This window comes from Corvus moneduloides, chromosome 32, assembly GCF_009650955.1.
Source record: "Corvus moneduloides isolate bCorMon1 chromosome 32, bCorMon1.pri, whole genome shotgun sequence".
NCBI lineage: Eukaryota > Metazoa > Chordata > Aves > Passeriformes > Corvidae > Corvus > Corvus moneduloides.
Genome location: NC_045507.1, coordinates 123,907 through 142,983, shown reverse-complemented (window position 1 = coordinate 142,983; position 19,077 = coordinate 123,907). Strand labels below are relative to the sequence as shown.

The 19,077-nt window shown below is 52.1% G+C and overlaps 2 long non-coding RNA genes across 2 annotated transcripts; one reads left to right on the top strand and one right to left on the bottom strand.

Annotated features, from left to right (window-relative positions):
* Window positions 1–4,854: 4,854 nt before the first annotated feature.
* Window positions 4,855–6,452, bottom strand: LOC116437117. Its single transcript, XR_004237176.1, has 2 exons — window positions 6,020–6,452; window positions 4,855–5,477 (listed from the first exon to the last, which is right to left on the bottom strand). It is a non-coding gene; the product is annotated as an uncharacterized LOC116437117 (long non-coding RNA).
* Window positions 6,453–13,597: 7,145 nt separating this feature from the next.
* Window positions 13,598–16,772, top strand: LOC116437122. The gene is made up of 2 exons (XR_004237181.1): window positions 13,598–14,205; window positions 15,570–16,772. It is a non-coding gene; the product is annotated as an uncharacterized LOC116437122 (long non-coding RNA).
* Window positions 16,773–19,077: the final 2,305 nt, after the last annotated feature.

The following is a 19,077-nucleotide window of genomic DNA, read 5'->3' as shown; positions in this document are numbered from 1 at the left end:
TGTAAAGGGTGTGTAAGAGGTGTGTAAAGGCTGTGTAAGGGGTGTGTAAGGGCGTGTGTAAAGGGTGTGTAAGAGGTGTGTAAAGGCTGTGTAAGGGGTGTGTAAGGGCGTGTGTAAAGGGTGTGTAAGAGGTGTGTAAAGGCTATGTAAGAGGTGTGTAAGGGCGTGTGTAAAGGGTGTGTAAGAAGTGTGTAAAGGCTGTGTAAGGGGTGTGTAAGGGCGTGTGTAAAGGGTGTGTAAGAGGTGTGTAAAGGCTATGTAAGAGGTGTGTAAGGGCGTGTGTAAAGGGTGTGTAAGAAGTGTGTAAAGGCTGTGTAAGAGGTGTGTAAGGGCGTGTGTAAAGGGTGTGTAAGAGGTGTGTAAAGGCTGTGTAAGGGGTGTGTAAGGGCGTGTGTAAAGGGTGTGTAAGAGGTGTGTAAGGGCTGTGTAAGGGGTGCATAAGGGCTGTGTAAAGGCTGTGTAAGAGGTGTGTAAGGGCTGTGTAAGGGGTGTGTAAGGTGTGTGTAACAGCTGTGTAAAGGGTGTGTAATGGGCTGTGTAAGGGGTGTGTAAGGGCGTCTGTAAAGAGTGTGTAAGAGGTGTGTAAAGGCTATGTAAGGGGTGTGTAAGGGGTGAGTAAGGGGTGTGTAAGGGCGTGTGTAAGCCGTGTGTAATGGCGTGTGTAAGGGGTGTGTAAAGGGTGTGTAAGGGCTGTGTAAGGGCTGTGTAAGGGCTGTGTAAAGGGTGTGTAAGAGGTGTGTAAGGGGTGTGTAAGAGGTGTGTAAAGGATGTGTAAGAGGTGTGTAAGGGCTGTGTAAGGGCTGTGTAAGAGGTGTGTAAGGGGTGTGTAAGGGGTGTGTAAGGGCTGTGTAAGGGCTGTACAACCCCCCCCCCCAGCAGCCGCAGCCGCTCCCGATTTCTCTATTTTATGTTAAAATCATTTTCCATGAAAATACAAAAATATCCAGGCAGGGGAGGAGGGGAGGGGCACCCCCAGGACCCCCCCGGGCACAGGGCCAGGGCCGGGTCCCCCCCAAGGTGGTCAGTGCGGGGGGGACACGGGGGACAGTGTGTGACGGGGGACAGTGTGTGACAGGCTCAGATCGGCACCGGGGGCACGATGGGGGGGGGAGGGGGTTCTGTGCCAGGTTTTGGGGGGCCCAGGTTACCCCACTCCCCCAAAAAAGCCCCTGGGGGGACACCCCCGTCCCTCTCCCTGGGGGGGCATTAGTGTCATGGGGGGCACCAGGGCACCCCCATCGTGGGGGCTGGGGGGGTCCGGGAGTGCTTTGGGGGGCCCATTTTGGGGGTGGTCCCTGGTTGAGAGGGGGTCCTAAAAATGGGGAGGGGCACCCACTTTTTGGGGGGCCCAGGCCCCCTGGGGGGGCACCCAAACCCTCTGGGGGCCCCAGATGTAGTGGGGGTCCCACGGGGAGAACAACTGACTGGGAGGTGTGGAGTTTGGGGGGCACCCAGGTCCCTTGGGGGGCAGGGTGTGGTGGGGGTCCCAGGCTGAGGGGGGCACCTGATTTGGGTGGGGCTGGAATTGGGGGGCACCCAGGGCCATGGGGGGCAGGTGATTTGGGGGGGGGGGCCCAGAGCTGGGGAGGGAACCCAGGTCCACCGGGGGGTCCTGAGGGAAGGGGGAATAATGGGGGGGCTCCCCAGGGGGGTCTGAGGGCACTTTGGGGGTCCCCCCACCTCCAGCAGATTTTGGGGGGGGGGGGGTGTCCAGCTTTTGGGGGGTTCCCCAATCATGGGGGGCCCCGCCCAGGGGGATCGTTGCAAGGGGTCCCCCAGCGCCAGGGGGTCCCCGCTCCTGGGGGGGTCCCCAATCCCGGGGGGCTCTAACAACGCCCCACCTTGGCGTCCCCGATGGCCCCCCAGACGTCGAAGACGAACTCGTCGGGGAAGGCGAAGTCCCCGAGCTGCGAGTCCAGCGCCTCGGCCAGGGCGTCGGGGTCCCGCGCGTCCCGGCCCAGCTCCACCATCGTGGCGGCTGCGGGGACACGGGGACAGCGCGGTCAGGGCACGGGGGGTCAGGGGACACGGGGGGGATCAGGGACACGGGGGGGTCAGGGGACACGGGGGGGTCAGGGGACACGGGGGGCATCAGGGACACGGGGGCATCAGGGACACGGGGGGGTCAGGGGACACGGGGGGCATCAGGGACACGGGGGGGTCAGGGGACACGGGGACAGCGCGGTCAGGGCACGGGGGGGTCGGGGGACAGCAGGGAGATCAGAGATGGACAAGGACACCCCCAGACCCTCAGACCGCTGAGGTGGCGGTGGGAGGTCAGGGGACACCAAGACCCCCCAACCCTGTGGGATCCCCCCAAGTTCAAACGCCACCTGGCCCCTCCCCGAATTTTCTTGACCAGTGGTTATTGGCTGGGTTTTCCCTCGTTCTCCTCTGTTTCCAGGATAGATTTCTCCAGGGAATGAGTCATTCCCACGGCTACCAATAATCCGCCTTTCTCCCACCCAGGTGTGCCACAAGTTAACTCCACAAATTAACTCCACTTCTTTCGAATAGGAAAAAGAAGCCACCTTTTACCTGCTCGGGTCCCTCCCCACAGGGAAGACTTCTGAGTCTGTGCCAGAAGCTGCGCAGCCACTTTGGGGCTGGAGCAGAGGCTCCAGCGGGCGGCTGTGGAGCAGTGACCCTCCCATCTTCGCAGAGCTGGCCCTGCCTCCCCCGGGCACGCCCTTCGGTCGTTTTGACCCGTGTAATCACTTCCCCAGTCTCCTACACCATCCAGTATCACTCACTGTCAGAAAATCTTTCTGTTTTCAACGGCTGCAGCTTTAAATGAGAAATTTCAACGTGGCGAAGGTTCGGGAGTGCTGGAGACAGCTGGTATTTCCAGCCTGTGTGTTCCGTACTTTGTCTAAAAAGCAGTTGGTATCTGGATGTTTAGACGCTCTTTTAGACATCTGAGGATGTAGAAAGCGTCATCTCCACAGCGGTCACCCCGCTCCGCTAACACCAGACCAGCTCCTGCTCTCTGCCTGCAGCCCCGCTCCCAGCACAGTTCAGGCTGCTCTAATTCAGCACTGCCAGTCCCTCCCTGATGTACTGAGGTGCCTGCAGTCCAGTTCATGGGGCTCAAAACTAACAGCAAGTTCCCAGCTTTAACTTTCAGCTGGTTTAGCCCTGAAGCAGGTCAGCAGAGTCCCCTAAATCCCCAGAAATGGCCCAAGGAAGGGACAAAGTGCCCAGCCAAGGCTGTGCAAGAGGTACTCAAGTGGTGACTTACACTGTCCCAAGAGCAGCCCTGGGACTGCAGCCTGAGATCCCTGAGGAGCCACATTTCCTCAGGAGCAGGAGCGGCAGCCTGATGGGTGTTTAACACTTTAGGACTCAGATGGACAGCTCGGCTGCCTGATGGGTGTTTAACACTTTAGGACTCAGATGGACAGCTCGGCTGCCTGATGGGTGTTTAACACTTTAGGACTCAGATGGACAGCTCTTTCCCGTGCCTCCATAGAGCCCTCAGTGAGGAGCAAACCCCCTGCCTGCAGAGCACAGGTGATCCCTGCGGGGGAGGCTCAACACAAGCTCCCAGACGTGTCCCCAGCCATTCCCTCACTGTTGTCAGCAGCTCTCCACGCTTCAGGACAGCACCCAGAGCACCTGTGCTCATGGCAGGTGACCTCAGCTCAGCCAGGCTCCCATTCTGGACAGCCCAGTGCTGAGCTGGGTCATGGTGGCCACAGCCTCGGCCACTCGCCACGGGCCTGTGTTGTCCCGGGATACACAACGAAATCTCTTTTTCCATAGCAGCCCATCCTGTCATAGAGAGCAGAGTCCCAGCACCTGCTGCAAGGTTCAAGTTTCAACGCCCAGGATTTGTGCCAGGGACAAGGCGACGCTCAGCCTCCCCTAAGCAGCACCTCCTGCTCCGTTAAACATCGCTGCCGGTGTCATTCTGGGGTCGGAGCAGCAGCAAGTTCAGGCTGAGAAGAAAGCTCTTATCAGAACCCCTGGAGTTCACCCTGGTGATCCCAGTCACACTCAGGAGGTCACCCTGTGGCTGCCAGATGAAGAATCATTGGTGCCTGGTGGGTTAATGCAATGCTTATTTTTAAAACCCATTAGCCTACAGAACTGCAGGATGCTTATTCTGTAGGAAGAGCTGGAAAGGAACCAGTTGTTGTGCCAACTTTCAGCAGTTCATAAGGCAGTCAGGTGTGACTTTGGTGTGTCCAACCACCAGGGACCACCAGAGAGACCCCCAGGACAGAGGCACGCATGCATAAAGGGAAGAGGAAGTACGTTAATGATCCCGGGGAAATGATTACCAGATGTGTTTGTTGGAACCCTGGGTACTGAGAGTTTCAGCCTTTCAGTGCTGAGAGGCAGTGATCCTCAGAAGCACACTGCACTCGACCCAAAACCCTGGGAAAAGCTTCCTAAATTGTGTGATAACACTGAGGTGGTTGCTGTGTAATTAAAAGTTGTGTCACTGGGTGAAATATGTAGAAATGTAGAAAATTACGTTGAGAACGTATAGGTTATAATAGGTTACAATATGGAGGATTTTGGGTATGGATTTATGTCTTCTTTCTTCTCCTTCTTCTCAAATCTGAATGTTCTGTCATTGGGTCAAAAGTTCCACACTGCAGAACTTGGAAAGTTAGTAACTGGGTGTAAGTAAAAACATACCTCATAATTGGTTAGTTTAGACTTTAAAAAGCTTGGAAAATTAAAACTCGCGGCCATTTCCCACCCTTCCAACAAAGAGGCACACTCTGAGCAGCTGTGTCACTGATAAGACATAATAAACAACTAAGTCCGAACAAGAATCCTCGATCTCCTGCGTCTCAGTTCAAACTCTGAGTGAAAAGAACTCGAGATGTAAAGCAAAAGGAGAAAAAGCAATATATGTTTATTCCAGGAAAACCGAGGAGCGCGTATGTAAAATCGAGCGTATAAACAAGAGCATTTTCTGTCAGCAGTGCGTGCGCCTGGTGGAATTCTGCCCCATCCATCCAGCCAAACAAAGAATGCATGCTTCTTAGTGCTGCATCGCTGCGGAGGAGTTTTATTTGTTTTATTTTTGGTGACAGTGCTATCAGTGATATCGTCATTGAAAACTTTTACATGGGCTGAGTGTTTTGCTTCTCGTGCTCACTGGGCAGCGAGCGCCTGTGCTGGGATCAGCAGGGGCATGGGAACTGCTCCGGAGGGTGCGGGATCAGCCTCACCGAGCCCGTTCCCTCGCGTTCTCCCGCTTCCCCCTCTGGCAGCTGCCCTCAAGGGACCCCCAGGGAGAGACCACTCAGCGCCCCAGCCCTGGGAAGGAGCCGGTGATGTCCTGGGAACCTGACCCTGAACGGATCGGGCTGGGATCCTCCAGCAGCACTTACCCAGCCCGAGGACCACCCACACCAGAGCAGAGGGAGAAGCCCTTCAGGAAGCAGCTGCTCGTGGAGAATCCACACAGGAGCTTTCTGCAGGAAAACACGTGAGATAGCTCCTCAAACAGAGATCTGAAATGCACAATAAAGAAAATGCTCACAAAATGTCAGTAAACCATTTCCCAGCCACCAAAATCCATGCAATGTAATCAGACAATTTAATTTAAACAGCACAATATGATGGGCTTCTTGTCTTTGCTTTGCAAAGAACAAAAATTACAGCATTTCCTCTTAAGACAATACCTTCTGGAACGACACATTCCTCAACTTCACCTGAGGTTGGGGTTTTGTACTGAATACAGACGGGTTAAGGAGCCCTGACAAGCTGGCTCTGGTGTTAGAAACGTCTCGGTGTGTGGACAGGAGCTGCACCACGCGCTGTAAAGTGAAATGAGCGTGGAAGGAGCGTGGCTGGCCCCAGGGAACTCTGATCCCTGCAGAACCTCATCTGACGTGGATGGGCCAATGCATGAGAGGGGAATTGGGTGGGGAGTAGCAACAAACTGACATCTACTGACTTTCTGAATTATCCAAAGGAAATGCAATCAATTGCCATGCAAAGATTTATTGCTAATTATACGCAATTAAGTAATTTCATTAAATGTATCACTTACCATGCCCACAAAGACGTTTCCTTCAAAGGAAAAGCAGAGGGCTTCAAACCATGCCACAGAAGAGCCCTCATTTAAGCAAGGCTTCTACAGTTTCCTTTCTGCAAACCATGACAAACTCACACGATTAAGACCTTTTTTCCAAACCTGACTTTCATGGCAGTTCACTTGTGCCCTGTGAGTCCCACCTTAAAAATGAGGACATTGTTTCATCCTCAATGGTTTTGTTTAATTCCAAGGTTACAGCTCAGCCTGGTCATCGCTGCAAACCCTTCGGTGTGTGTGAAACGCTGCTGAACAAACATCAGTACCTGTGCTTAGGCAGAGCAGCAGAGAGCTCTGCTCCCTGCCTGGGACCGCCCCTTCAGGCAGCAGCCGAGCCTCTGCAGTCCTCACAGAATTCCCCTGCACTGCCATAGCCACGGAGAGCCTGGAATCGCGGAATCTCTGAATGCTTTGGGTTGGAAAGGGCCTCCCAAACCATCCTGTCCCACCCTCTGCCACGGGCAGCACCTTCCGCCAGCCCAGCTCGCTCCAAGCCCCATCCAAGTGAAACAAGAGGCTGCTTAGTGCAGCCACTGACCTCAGGCTCTGCCCCAAAATATTTGGGAAATATCCAGTGCTGTGTTGACTTAAAGGTAGCGCCTGTAATCAGGATGTATTTTTAATTATTTTTTTAACCATTACTGCCCTCAAAGTAGGTTTAGGATAAATAGAAGCTCAAACATGCAGGTGTGAGCAGGCTGCTTCCCCTGGAGAAATTAGAGCAAACACAGAGTTCAGATCTGTGATTTGAGGGGTCCCAGCTGACTGGAAGCTGGCAAATGTTGTCCCGATTTCCAAGAAGGGCAAGAAGGAGGACGCCAGACACTACAGGCCTGTCAGTCTGACTTCAATACGCGATAAAATCAGGGGAAAGTTTATTCTGGGAAGTATTGAAAAACACCTGGAGGATAATAACGGTGTCAGTCAGAGCCAGCACGGCTTCATGAGGGGAAAGTCCTGCTCGTGAAATCTGATTTCCTTCTAGGACAGGGTGGAAGCCAGTGGATGGAAGCTTTCTGGATTTCAGCAAAGCTTTGGATGCTGCGTGTCCCAGAATGTTTCTGGAGAACATGTCCAGCCCCCAGCTGGATAAACACATTGTGTGGTGGGTGAGCAACTGCCCTATGGGTCAGGCACGAAGGGTGAGAGCCACTGGGGTGACACCAGGCTGGCAGTGGTCACTGGTGGGTTCTGCAGGGCTCTGCTGCCGGTCCTGTGCTCTTCAACCTCTGTTAATGGCCTGAACGCAGGACTTGAAGGAATACTGAGTAAATTTGCTGATGACACTGAACAGGGAGGAGCTGTCGACGGCCTTAAGGGCAGAGAGGCTCTACAGAGAGACCTCACTGGTAAACAGAGGTGGGCAGTCACCAACTGCGCGGGGTTTAACAAGGGGAAGTGTCAGATTCTGGCCCTGGGATGGGGCACCCCGGCTTTGTGTACGGACTGGGGAAGGAGAGGCTGGAGAGCAGCTGCAGGGAGGGACCTGGCGGGTCCTGGGCAGTGGCAAGTTGAACACCCGTGTGCTGGGGGCATCAGGCCCAGCATGGTGAGCTGGGCCCGGCAGGGGATTGTCCCGCTCTGCTCTGCACTGGGGCGGCCTCACCTTGGGTGGCACCACAACGTAAAAACAACATGAAGCCACGGCAGAGTGCCCAAAGGAGGTCACGAGGATGGGGCAGGGTCTGGAGGGGCTCTGTGAAGAATGGCTGAGGGCAGTTGGTTTGTCCAGCTGGAGAAGAGGAGACTGAGGTCGTCAACATCTTCCCGAGGGGCAGGGCAGGGGCCAGTACCAATCTGTCACTCGCATGACCGGGGACAGGACTCGAGGAAATGGCTGGAGCTGAGTCAGAGGGGGGTTGGGTTGGATATCAGGAAAAGGTTTTCCACCTAGAGGGTAGCTGAGCACTGGAACAGGCTCCCCAGGGAAGTGGTCACAGACCCAAGCCTGTCTTGGGACAAGAAGCATTTGGACAATGCTCTCAGGCCCATGGAGGGGTTGTTGTGGTGTTCTGTGCAGGGCCAGGAGTTGGACTCAATGATCCTGATGGGTCCTTTCCAGCTCAGAGTGTTCTGTGTTTCTATGAAACTACTTCAGCATCCAGCACCCAGCTTTCACTCCAGAACAAAGCTGCTCCAGCCTGGTGAACACAGACATTCCACTCCTCCTAAGAACAGCAACTGCAATATTCCTTAACTTCTTTGGAGGAAAGAAATAAACTGTGTTTAAGTGTCACTGCGACAATTCCATACCCTTCCTTGCTGGCTACTTGTGTACTTTGTACATCTTCAATTTTACATTATTCAGCGTCTCTACCTGGAGGAAAACAGCATCTAACCAGGTTCCCAAGCTCTTCTCCTGAGCTCACTCCCTGCCTCTGCTTAGGTGTGGAAAAGCAGCTGCTGCCGAGAGAATCCTATCTCAGACTGAAGAGTTCCCACCCAAAATGCTGCGTTCAGTTCTGACACTCCATGAAGAAATCCAAGAGCAAAATAGGAAGCTGGTTACAGAATCCTGCGAAATCACATCGGAGAACATTTTGTTATAAAATCACAAATATTAACAGAAGCTGAGAAAACCAACAGCGTTAGAAACCAAGCTTCAAGCACTTGGACTAGAAGAGCTCAGGCAATGCATTTGGTTGGAATGAGCCCTCTCTTTCTGACATGTGAGCAGTGCCATCGAGTTCCCCACACCAGGGAAACAGAGAGCCCTGGCAGCAGCACCTCATGCACAGCAATGACAGGAACAGGGCAGGGCAAGCGGCTGCCAAAATTATAACTTCAACCTTGCAGTGAAGGATTTATTTAAATTATACCGTGGCCGCTATTAGTACAGTGCAAGATTGAAGAGGCAAGAAACATAAAAGTAAATAAATAATGAACGAGCCCCACCACATCAAAAAGACAAACCTCATTTTTCTTTACTGTCACGAGGCTCCTGGAGAAAAAACCAAACCATTCTGCAAGTTCAGAGCTACAAAAGCAATCTGACTTGGGTTTCTACACCAAACCACAGCAGGATTTGTCCAGCTGGCCATTCAGAATAGGAGCACACAAACAAATGCATATTTCTAAAGGTATTTTACAGTTCATCCTCCATTTTTTTAAGGCAGATTGCACCAAAGACCTATCATATCCTTGCTGTGAAGAAAGGTGCTTTGAGTTATTTAAACTTTGAGGTCCATTCAAAAATTAATTTCACTGAAGTCAGATATTCCCAGGCTTGAAAGTAAGGCACAAATAAAATTGATCATATGGTACCCCCTCACTTGACTGCAATTTTTGCAGAAAGAACCCACTCAAATGTGGAAGGGTTAAAATCACTGTCCTTGGGCAGGCTTGAGTGTCCGTGGGCTGGAATAAAATCTGTTGTAAGCCGTGTGGAAGCCAGCTGAGTAACGTGGCAAGAGATAGGGAACAAAGCTTGCCGAAATGAAGGACAGAGCCTCCTAAAACCAGCAGAGAAACTGCTGAAACAGGCGGCAAGAGACTGCACGGCGAGGAAGAGGATGGAGCCTTCACCAAACCACCCCCAGCGCGACCACCCGGGAGCACTGCGCCTGCTCTCCGTGCGTGTGTCCTGGGGTGACACTGGTGTTGTGTTCCCTATGGCTGCACTGTGCCCAGAAATTGGTATATGTGCCCTTCTATGCTTTTAAACTGAGCCTGAGCAGAGAGAGAAGACAAAACCAAAAAAAACCAACAAAAAAAACCCCCCAAAAAACCCCAAAAAACCCCCCAAAAAACCCAACCCCCCCCCCCCCCCCAAAAACCCCTCAAGGACGCAGACAGAGATAACACACTCTCATTCTCTGCGTTTTTTTTGTTCTGCGTTCTGCCGCTGCGGGAGAGGAGCGGAGAAGCGCCCTGCTTGCTTGTTCAGCCAGCTTTCGGGTTTTTTTCCCCTCTGGAGAGTTGAACTTTGTTTTTTTTCCTGGAATTTCGGATTTTTCCCTCTCTCTGCTGGATTGTTTTCAACATCAGAACACACGTCGGGACTGTTCTCCCCTGAGGGCCCCGGCAGGAGGAGGACCAAAGGGAGGACTCTAACATTTTCCCAGGTTTTTTCTCCACAGCGAGAGATTGTATTATTTAGCATTATTATCCTTTTCCTGTGTGTTTGTTGAATAAATAGTTTTTATGTCCTTCACTTTCCTTCGAGGAAAAAGTTGTTTTTTCCCGAACCTGGTGGGGGAGGGGTGGCTTGTTACCTGCCTTCTCTCAGAGGATTTATTTCTAAATTGGGCCAAACCGGCACAATGTGCTAATGATAATAATGACAATAACGAGCTCTAAGAAACAGTTCGCATAACTCCAGCTTTTCTAGGGAAAATGATGAATATGCATAAACTGCGGCCCGTCTTGTAATCTGCCCTGTGCCTGGGGTGTGTGTGTTTGGAGGAGCTGAATAAAGCAAACACCCGCTTCTTGGACTTTGTCTGGGAAGTGTCTCTTGGCCCAGTTTGGGGCGAATCAAATGCCCTTCAAGTGAAAATCTAAAAAAACCTTAAATCTAATTCTGGACAACACCAGCCAGAGACAAGATGAGAGCTGTTATCAATTCTGAGTTTGGTTTTCAAAGCAATTGACCCCAAAGTCTGTGTTTAACCTCAGCAGAGTTGTGCTCAGCAGCTCTGAAAATGGGGCCCGAAATGACAGAGATGTGTTTGGACCTGGGTCACATCCCTTTCAGTACCAGCCACATCCTTTAAACACAAGCCCAGCCCAGGGGCAACCCCTGCCCAGCTGCAGGAGGGGAAGGAGGGATTGATTTGGAAGCTCCTGGCTGCCCTCAGTGGACCTGGGCCTGGAGCTGTTGCCACATTCCCGAGCAGCAGCTGTGGAGCAGGAGTGGTGTCCAATGTGGCCCATCGTGTTTGGGGTGTTCGGGGTGTTTGGGGTGTTCGGGGTGTTTGGGGTGGCCAGGCCGTGGTGCCCCGGGCGCTGGGGAAGGGATGAGGGGGGAAGGTGCTGGGGCAGGGAGCACCTGGGCTGGGGCTGGGGCTCTCCAACCACCCTGGATGTGGAACTGGAACCTGGCAACTGCCAGAACGGCTTGATGGTGATGCCATGATGATTTTCTACCTTTTCTTTCATACCCCTTTTATATACCTTTTTATAGCTTTTTGTATTCTTAGTGGTTTTTAGCCTATGTTCTTAGACTTATTTTGTTAAGCTAGGAGACTAAACATCCTAGAAAACCCAGACACCAAGGTCCTCTCCAGAACACATTTTGTAAACTGAGATAGAACCATCCAGGGGAAGGTTCCTTGGGGAGGGGGCCGCACTGAAGCCCCTCATTGGGGAATCTTTGATAGATCTGCTAATTAGTAGCACCTATAATGTTATACCCGATCTATCAGGGTGGGCGTTGCGGTGGGCATTGAGGCGCATTCCACCTGGACGTGTGCACCTAAGGATCCTTAAAATAAATACCAAGGTAAAATCCCTTTTCCCCTTCTAACCGTGTTTGACTCTTGATTTTAAGACCAAGAAAAGGCACCAGTGGAGCCCCGGCAGGTGAGGGGGGAAGGGGCGTTCTCCCTGTGCCAGGTGCAGGGGGGGCCTGCGTGGGCCTGGGCTCTCCCCTGGGGACAGGTTTCCTTTGGGAAGACCCCTTTTTCATGATATTACTCAGCCTTGCCCTGCCCCATCAGCTCCCCCGAGGACCCTCAAGGGTCTCATGCATCCCCAGTGTTTCTGGAGCATGTGAGAAGAAGCCCAGGGGAGGTCCCATGCAGCCAGACCCATCTTTCTGGACAGCTTTTGCCTGTTGCATGTGTTAAATTTTGGACAGGCAACTCACATTTTGCCCTGGGGCTCCAGGACCAGAATGAGAGTTCTTTTACATACAAAGGAAAGCAGGGAGCCCAAGTCTTTTAGGTGCAGAGGAGAGATGTGAGATCAAGGCCACACAGAGCACTTGGTCCTGGCCACTTTCGTGTACCAGCAGTCCTTGAATGTACTTCTCACCTGCCTTGCCTGGCCTGGCCTTGCCTTGCCTTGCCTTGGCAACACAACAGTTTCCTTGCCTTGCCCTGCTAGCCCTCTGGAGCCCTCTGGAGCCTTGCATTCCTTTGCACGGCCATGCCCCGCCCTTGACCTGCCTACCGCTTTCCTCCAGGGCCTTGGCTTGCCGAGCCCTTCCTGTTTCTGCCTGGCCTTCCCATCAGTGGACTTTCCTTCCTACGGCCAGCCTTGCCTCTAACTTCTGGGCCTTCTCTTGCCTACCACTCCATTTGCTTTCCCCTCACTGCTCTGGCCTTGCCTACCTCTCCCTTGACTTGCCCACAATTGCCTGCACTTGCTTTGCAGCGCCTTGCCTGCATGGAAGGCAAGGGCAAGAGTGGTAGGCAGGGCCAAGCAAAGCCAGCAAGTTGTAGGTAGTGCGAGGCAAGGCAGACGTAGGCAAAGGAAGCAGAGCAAGGGTAGCTTAAGAAGAACTAGACAAGGTGCTGAAGGCAAGGCAAGGCCAAGAGACTCGGAGTGCCTTTCCTTGCGAAGGCAAGGACATAGCGCCAGTGTTGCTGGAGCAGATGTTAAGGTACCATGGGGAGGAATAGTCCAGCAAGACATTTCTCTCCTGGTCCCTTCCGTGTAGGGGCAATTGTTGGACATATTCAATACTGGAGGTGGATCAGTCCCTGGATGCGTTGTTTTTTGGAGGAGGGGATGCCGTTTCTCTGGAGATGGGCTTGTAGTTGCTCTCTGTGGCAAGGAAAGCAGGTTTGGATGTGCACATGAGGTGCTCGGAGTGATTCTAAAGGCTGTTCCCACCAGGCACTTGTCTGGCTTAGAGCTGTTGAGCTGTCAGCGGGAATGCAAAGGCCAAGCTCGGGAGCCTTTTGTCCTGGTGCCTTTCGTGTGTGAGCAGTCGCTGGTGCCGTTGTCTTTGGATCCTGACTCTGCGAGAGGGAAGGCTTAGGATGGTGCCCAGAGCTGAGAAGGAAAGTGCCGAGAGCAGCGTGTGTGCTGCTGGTTTGAGGGCTGCAGTTCAAGTTGTAGGCAGCAAGAGCTTTCTCAGCTGGCCCTTTTGTGAGCTCTGCTTTTGCCAGATGGCTTCAAGTTGGGTGCCGGACTCTGTGAGAAGGAAAGGCTAATCCAGCAAGTGCTTCTCTCTTGGCACATTTCTCTGAGTGAGAGTTAGACAGACAGTTTGGACTCTGTGAAACAGAAAGAAAATGATTGTACGTCGAGCTGAGGAAAATCCGTGCACAGCACACTGGGGATGTGTGCAGTACCCACACTGAAGAGTGGCAAAGCTGAATGCCATCGCTGGGCTTCAGTTCTGTCCAGGTTACAGAAGGCGAAGAAGGAAGCTGCAGAACCCCAGGCTTGTGTGCTTGTGGCTTCTTGCCCAGGCCTGGCTGCTCCTCTCTCTGTCCTACATGATTGCGGAGCTCAGATTTTCACAGAACGGTTTCTTTCTGCTTACTCTGCGCACAATGAACAAAGGACCCTCCAGGCTTCTGCCAGTTCTTTCTTAGTTTTCCAAAGTCTTTTCTGACACCTGGGGAAGATGGTCTCTGGCAGCTGACAATCTGTGGGATTGAGACTCTTGCCTGTGATAAAAGATCATGGGAATGAAGTGGCTCAATACTTTTGAGGCCCCGGAGTTTTCATTCAGTCTTTGACTTTCCTTTCTCTCTTTTTGTGTTGAAATTGCCCTTGAACCAGAAAACGCCATGACCTGAATGTGGTTTCTGTAAGGGTGAGTGAGGCTCTTCCCTTGCAAAGCAAAGGCAGTGGCCAAAAGGCAGCTGAGCCTCAGCAGGGACCGCGCCCATGAGCTGGAGCCGCCGGTGGAGCACCAGCTGCTCGGGCGGTCTCTGGGGAGAAGCAGGGCTGTCCTCTGCTCCTGCTGACAGCTCCGGCGGCTCTGGGAACCTGCGTGCCCGGGCAGCCCCAGCGGTGCCAGATGTGCCCCCGGGACAGGCGCTGCCGAGGGAGGGCGAGACGTGGGGCTGAGCCCTGAGCCCGAGAGGGGCTCTGGAGGAGGCAGGGGCAGCTCCGCTCCTCCCTGCAGGGTTTGTGCCCTGCTCGGAACCAGTTCCCATCCAGAGGGGCACAGAAATCATCCCAGGGTGTGGACGAGCGCTCTCGAAGGTGAGAGTGAAAAACGCCTAAGGAGCATTTTCCAGGTAGGCCTAATTTTTAGTTTTTAAGTCCTGTGCTAGTGAGGAATCTTTGATGGACTGAGCAAGACTTTTCTGCTGCCTAGGAGAGCTATTGATATATCACCAAAAAGAGCAGAGAAAAAAAATCCACTCTTGGATGTTGCTGGATTCGTAAGCTGTATTTTGAGCCTTAAATGCTACAACCCTTCGCACACCAGGGATTTCAAAAGATCCCTAAACCCCATTTTTTTCTCCTTATGTGGTTTCTCTGTAACAGACGTTTTACTTTTCATGAATATTTTTAAACAGCAAAAACATTTTTAGGCTTCTTCTTACATCTGCCCCTTTTCAAGGAGGAAGAAGAAATCCTCTGAAACAGATCCCATGTGCGGGATTGCACAGCTATGGGAACTGAGCACATCCATAAGGAGCATTTGGGTTAAACCCTGCTGGCTAGGGAATAGAGCCTTAGAAATGGTGCACTTTGGAGCAGCAGCTCTGAATACGTATTCTGAGCCATCCATCTGCCCAGCTCCCCAGCAGGAAAAAACAATAGAACACCCTGAATAGCTTCTTTTTGGCTGATAATTAGCCTTTTCTTCAATGTCTGCCATAGAGAGGACTGTGCTAAACGGGGTGGGAGCAGTTAGGAATAAATTTCAGCCCAACAAATGCGGTCTCTCTAGTGAGGCTCTGGTGAAGCGAAAAGAGATGGAAATGCCTTTCTGGAGGCTCTGCACGGGCACCGATCTGTTCCACTCTGCAAGGAGGCAGGGAGGCCTGGGCTGGTTCTCTGGACAGAGGACTCTGGCCCGAGGAGAGAGTCAGAGCTCAGGCTGGCATCCAATAGGAGCATCTCCCGTTCTTTCAAAGCGGAGCAAATCCCGGCTCTGGGTATTCACCAACACAAACTGCGCCATGAGCTCAGGGCTCCCCTGCCCGGGGGCTGCTCCTGCAGGCGGTCTGTGGGGACACTCATTTTCCCGGCTTCTGCCTGTGGCCTGTGCGAAGCCCAGCAGAAGCAGAAGTCTCCGTTCGTTGGCCTGACCGTGACTGCACAACTCCAGCCGTTTCCCAGCAGGGTGAGGACAGTCCGTGTGCTCCGACCTCTCCCTGCTGTAAAATTGCTGTTCAGGCAGACCCTGGAATTGGTGCAGCATTTTAAACTGATTTTCTGCAGGGCTGGCTGGAGTTCCACCTGGTACACCCTCTCTCTGCTCCTGGCCTGAGCGCTTGCTCTGTTTGCAGCCTCTTCCACAGTAATGACTCTTATTGTGGTGCTGATGGCAGGGGCGGACCGTGTGAGCGCACCCGTGAATGCAGGCTGCGGGGGAGGGCTGTTCTTCGGCGTTGCTTTGATCGTTTTTCACCACTCTGTCTCCTGCCAGCACTTAAGATTCAGTGGCAAAAACGGAAGGAGAAAATTCCCTGTTTGTATTTCCATGATTACTACCCACTGGCACTGAGCACCCGGCTCTCGCACAGATGAGAAGTTGCTCCACTCCTGCGTGTTCCGTGCCCGGCACAGGCATCACCAGGTAGGTCTGGTTTCAGACGGTTTCCTGAGACGTGGTGAGCCAGGTGATAGGAAAGGTGGGCGCTTCCGAACTTTGGGGGAAAATGAATGACACGTTCGGGAGGGGAATATGTGGCGGGCGCTTCGAAAGGGCTGCACCTTCCTCGTGCTTCAGCCAGTGGGGACAGGAAGAGGGCAACGTGCGGCCGGGGTTTGGGGTAAAAAGAGGCTGCATCTTCCGAAACCGCGAGAGAGAAAAGCCCGGTGGACTCTCTCCCTTTATTCGAATAAAGGCCTCCTCCGTCTCCTTTAAGGACACCGGCTTTCCAGAGCGGGATTTTCAGCACGCAGGCTTTAAGTGAGAGTCCTGTGTCAAAATCTGGTCCCTCACCTTCTCTCTTTTCTGGTACTGGGGGGAATGGGTTAGAAATTAGCTGGGGAGGAGGACAGTAAATCACTCAAGTAATCCTGCGGCTGGGAATAGCCCTGGATAACCCTGTGAACAGCAGCCGCGATCCTCTGGCATCGGCTCCGTTTAAGAGGCTCTGTCTCCCTGGTGTGCCTCTGCCCAGGGCTTGCTTCGAGGGTCTCCCGGTTACAGAGGGAAGAGAAACAAATTTACTCTTCACCCTCCAGCCGCGAGTTGCTCCAGCTGCCTGTGCCAACTCACACATCCGGGGACAGCAGTGACCTTGTGCCGGCACTCAGTAGCCCCTCATGATCCTACTCCCTTCTCCTGATACTGAAGTCAGCCAGAGAACAAACTTTCTCGCACAATTTGAAGGATTAGAATCCAGGCATTCTGTATTGCAGCGTGCTGGACGCCTGGAGGGTATTTCCTCTGACTGGGTGTGTCATGAAACTTTATAGCCAGGTGTTTGTTCCACCGTGACCATAAATGTGTGCCTGTAGCACAACTTGTCAGACAAAATATATTGTGATCATTTTACCGAACAGCTGAAGGTCTTTGTGTCTCACCTTTTCCTTGTGGCTGTGACTGATGATACAGTTTCTTATATCTTAGGATAATTCTAATTAATATTCGTGAATAAAACCTCTGTATGATATAAAGGACTAAAGCTGTTCTGATGCCTTATTTAATTTAACATTACATGGAAACCTTCTTCTCTTTTGCACTCACTTTCCTGCGAGTTTTCGTCATTCTGTCGGGAGAGCAGCTTGTTGTGACAGGCTGGGGAAACAGAATTTGCTGGGCTGTCCCTTCTAGGTGAGTAGGGACACTGAGGTCACTCTCAGCATCTTCTTGAGCCAAGACTTTGTTTCTTTAGTGGGGCCCTGGTGCTCACGCTGAGCTGGGTTTGTATTTTCTGGTGGCCGGCATTGCTGCGAATTGTGTGCGTTGGAGTGGGAAAGGGACATGGGATGGGGGCTGCACTTTTGGTAATGCTGTGGGCCATGGGTTTGTTAATTCAAAGAAAATCGCTTAAGAGCATCAACTGTTAAGAAAGCATTCCTTTAATCCGACATCGGGAACGCGTTGGGTTTGTCCCTCCATAAACACATCCGATTAGGCATTGTTCCCTGGGATTTACAGACACCGTAATATTCAAACAATTCCCCAAACCACGCCCCAAGTCTGTCCCCCTCGTCATCTCATGGACACAGCATTTCACAATTCCTTGGGTTTTGGTCCTTTTTGTTTTCGTGGAGCAAGATTGCTATCTGCTGTTCGTTATTTGGAATGGCAGCATTTATTTTGGGGTTTCGGGGTGCTTACTGCTATTTTATACGATTCTGTCGTCATCCTCATCACGTCCTTTTATTGAACCTTTGCTGTGGCAGGTTTTAGTGCCTGCACAATCCACTTGTGCTGACTTTGTCCATTTCTTGTCGTGGCACCGGAGGACTCATGCAATTAGCCCAGCCAGGCGAGACCTAGGACTCTTCCATCTGGACAGTTTCTACTTATTTAGCGTTCTGGAGGTCTTAGGTCATTGTAAAAAAGTCACAGCCGGTGAATTTTGCTCATTTTTTCAGTCCCTCGTTGTCAATGTTCCACTACAAGCTAGTGATCTAAATAGCAATTAAAACAAAGATACAAATGTTGATTATATGGTAAAGCTAAACAATGAATTGAAAATGACAGAGCTTAAGGAAGATCAAGCACATAAACATCAATTATAAAATGAAAGTTACAAAGTTTAGGCAAACTACAAAACCAAGTAAAAATGAACTACCAAACTAGGCAAAAATACAAAATTCTTTGTTTAACTCCTTTCATTGTGAAAAAGGGAAAAAAGTGGAAAACTTTGTGCTTAGCTGCTCTCAGATGCCAGTTTTTGAGTGGCACATGAAGGAAGAGTTAACCTTCCGAGCTTTCACATCTGTTACAAATGCTGGGAGGCGTTTGTACAGGGATGTTATTTTGTCTTTCCTCTTTGTGCGGAGATTATTTCTTGCCCTGATCAGTGAGGCTCTCTCAAAATCAAATGATACAGGTCTGTGGATTGCCAGTGGGTACAGGCTGGACATTCCCGTTCTGGAAGTGGGGGACAGCCGTGGGTGTCTGCCAGCTGCTTTCCCTGGCAGTACCTGCTGGCAGTAACACGCTGGTTTCATGGCAGGAATTGCTGGAAAATGGAATAACCAGAGGGTGGAAGATCCTTCCAATATACAAATGATTGGCCAGCACCAGTTGTCCTGACCATCCTTACAATTTTCCAGCAGTCGTTTGGGAGCTTCAAGGAAAAGCCACTCAGTGTCCGGGTTCATGTCTGGTACAGTTCTTTTAATGCTTTTTAGTACTGACCGATGCCAGAGCCCCCTTCCTGAACCCAGATCCAGTTGCCCAGATCGGCCCTTCTGGGTAACTCCCCCCAGTTCAGAGCTGGGAGGGTCATTCTGTGCTGTGGAAAATCTCTTTGGCCAGTTTGGTCCCCTGGGCCAGCTGTGCTCCTTCCCCGTTTCCTCTGGGAACCTCCCACTGGCAGAGCAGGAGATGAGGGAAAAAGTCGTTGAGTCAGGATAAACCTGGCTGAGCAAAACCCAAACCATTGCTGTGTTACCAGCACCGTTCTCATTCCGAATCCAAACCTCAGCACTGGAACAGTTTCTGAGGAGAAATTAACTCCATCCCAGCTGAAACCAGGCCAGGCTGGAAAATCCCTGCGAGACCATCGGGTCCGACCTGTGCCTGATCCCACCTTGTTGGACCTGGAGTGCCATGTCCAGGTGTTCCCTGAACCCCAACCCTGCTCCATCCTAATGTTTAACAACCCATTTCTATGGAAAAATTCCTCCTGATTCCACCTGACCCACCCCCAGCACCCTCAGGAGTTCTCCAGCCCCTCCCCCAGCTCCATTCCCAGCTCTGGACATGCTCCAGCCCCTCAATGTCCTTGTGCAGGGCCCAGCACTGG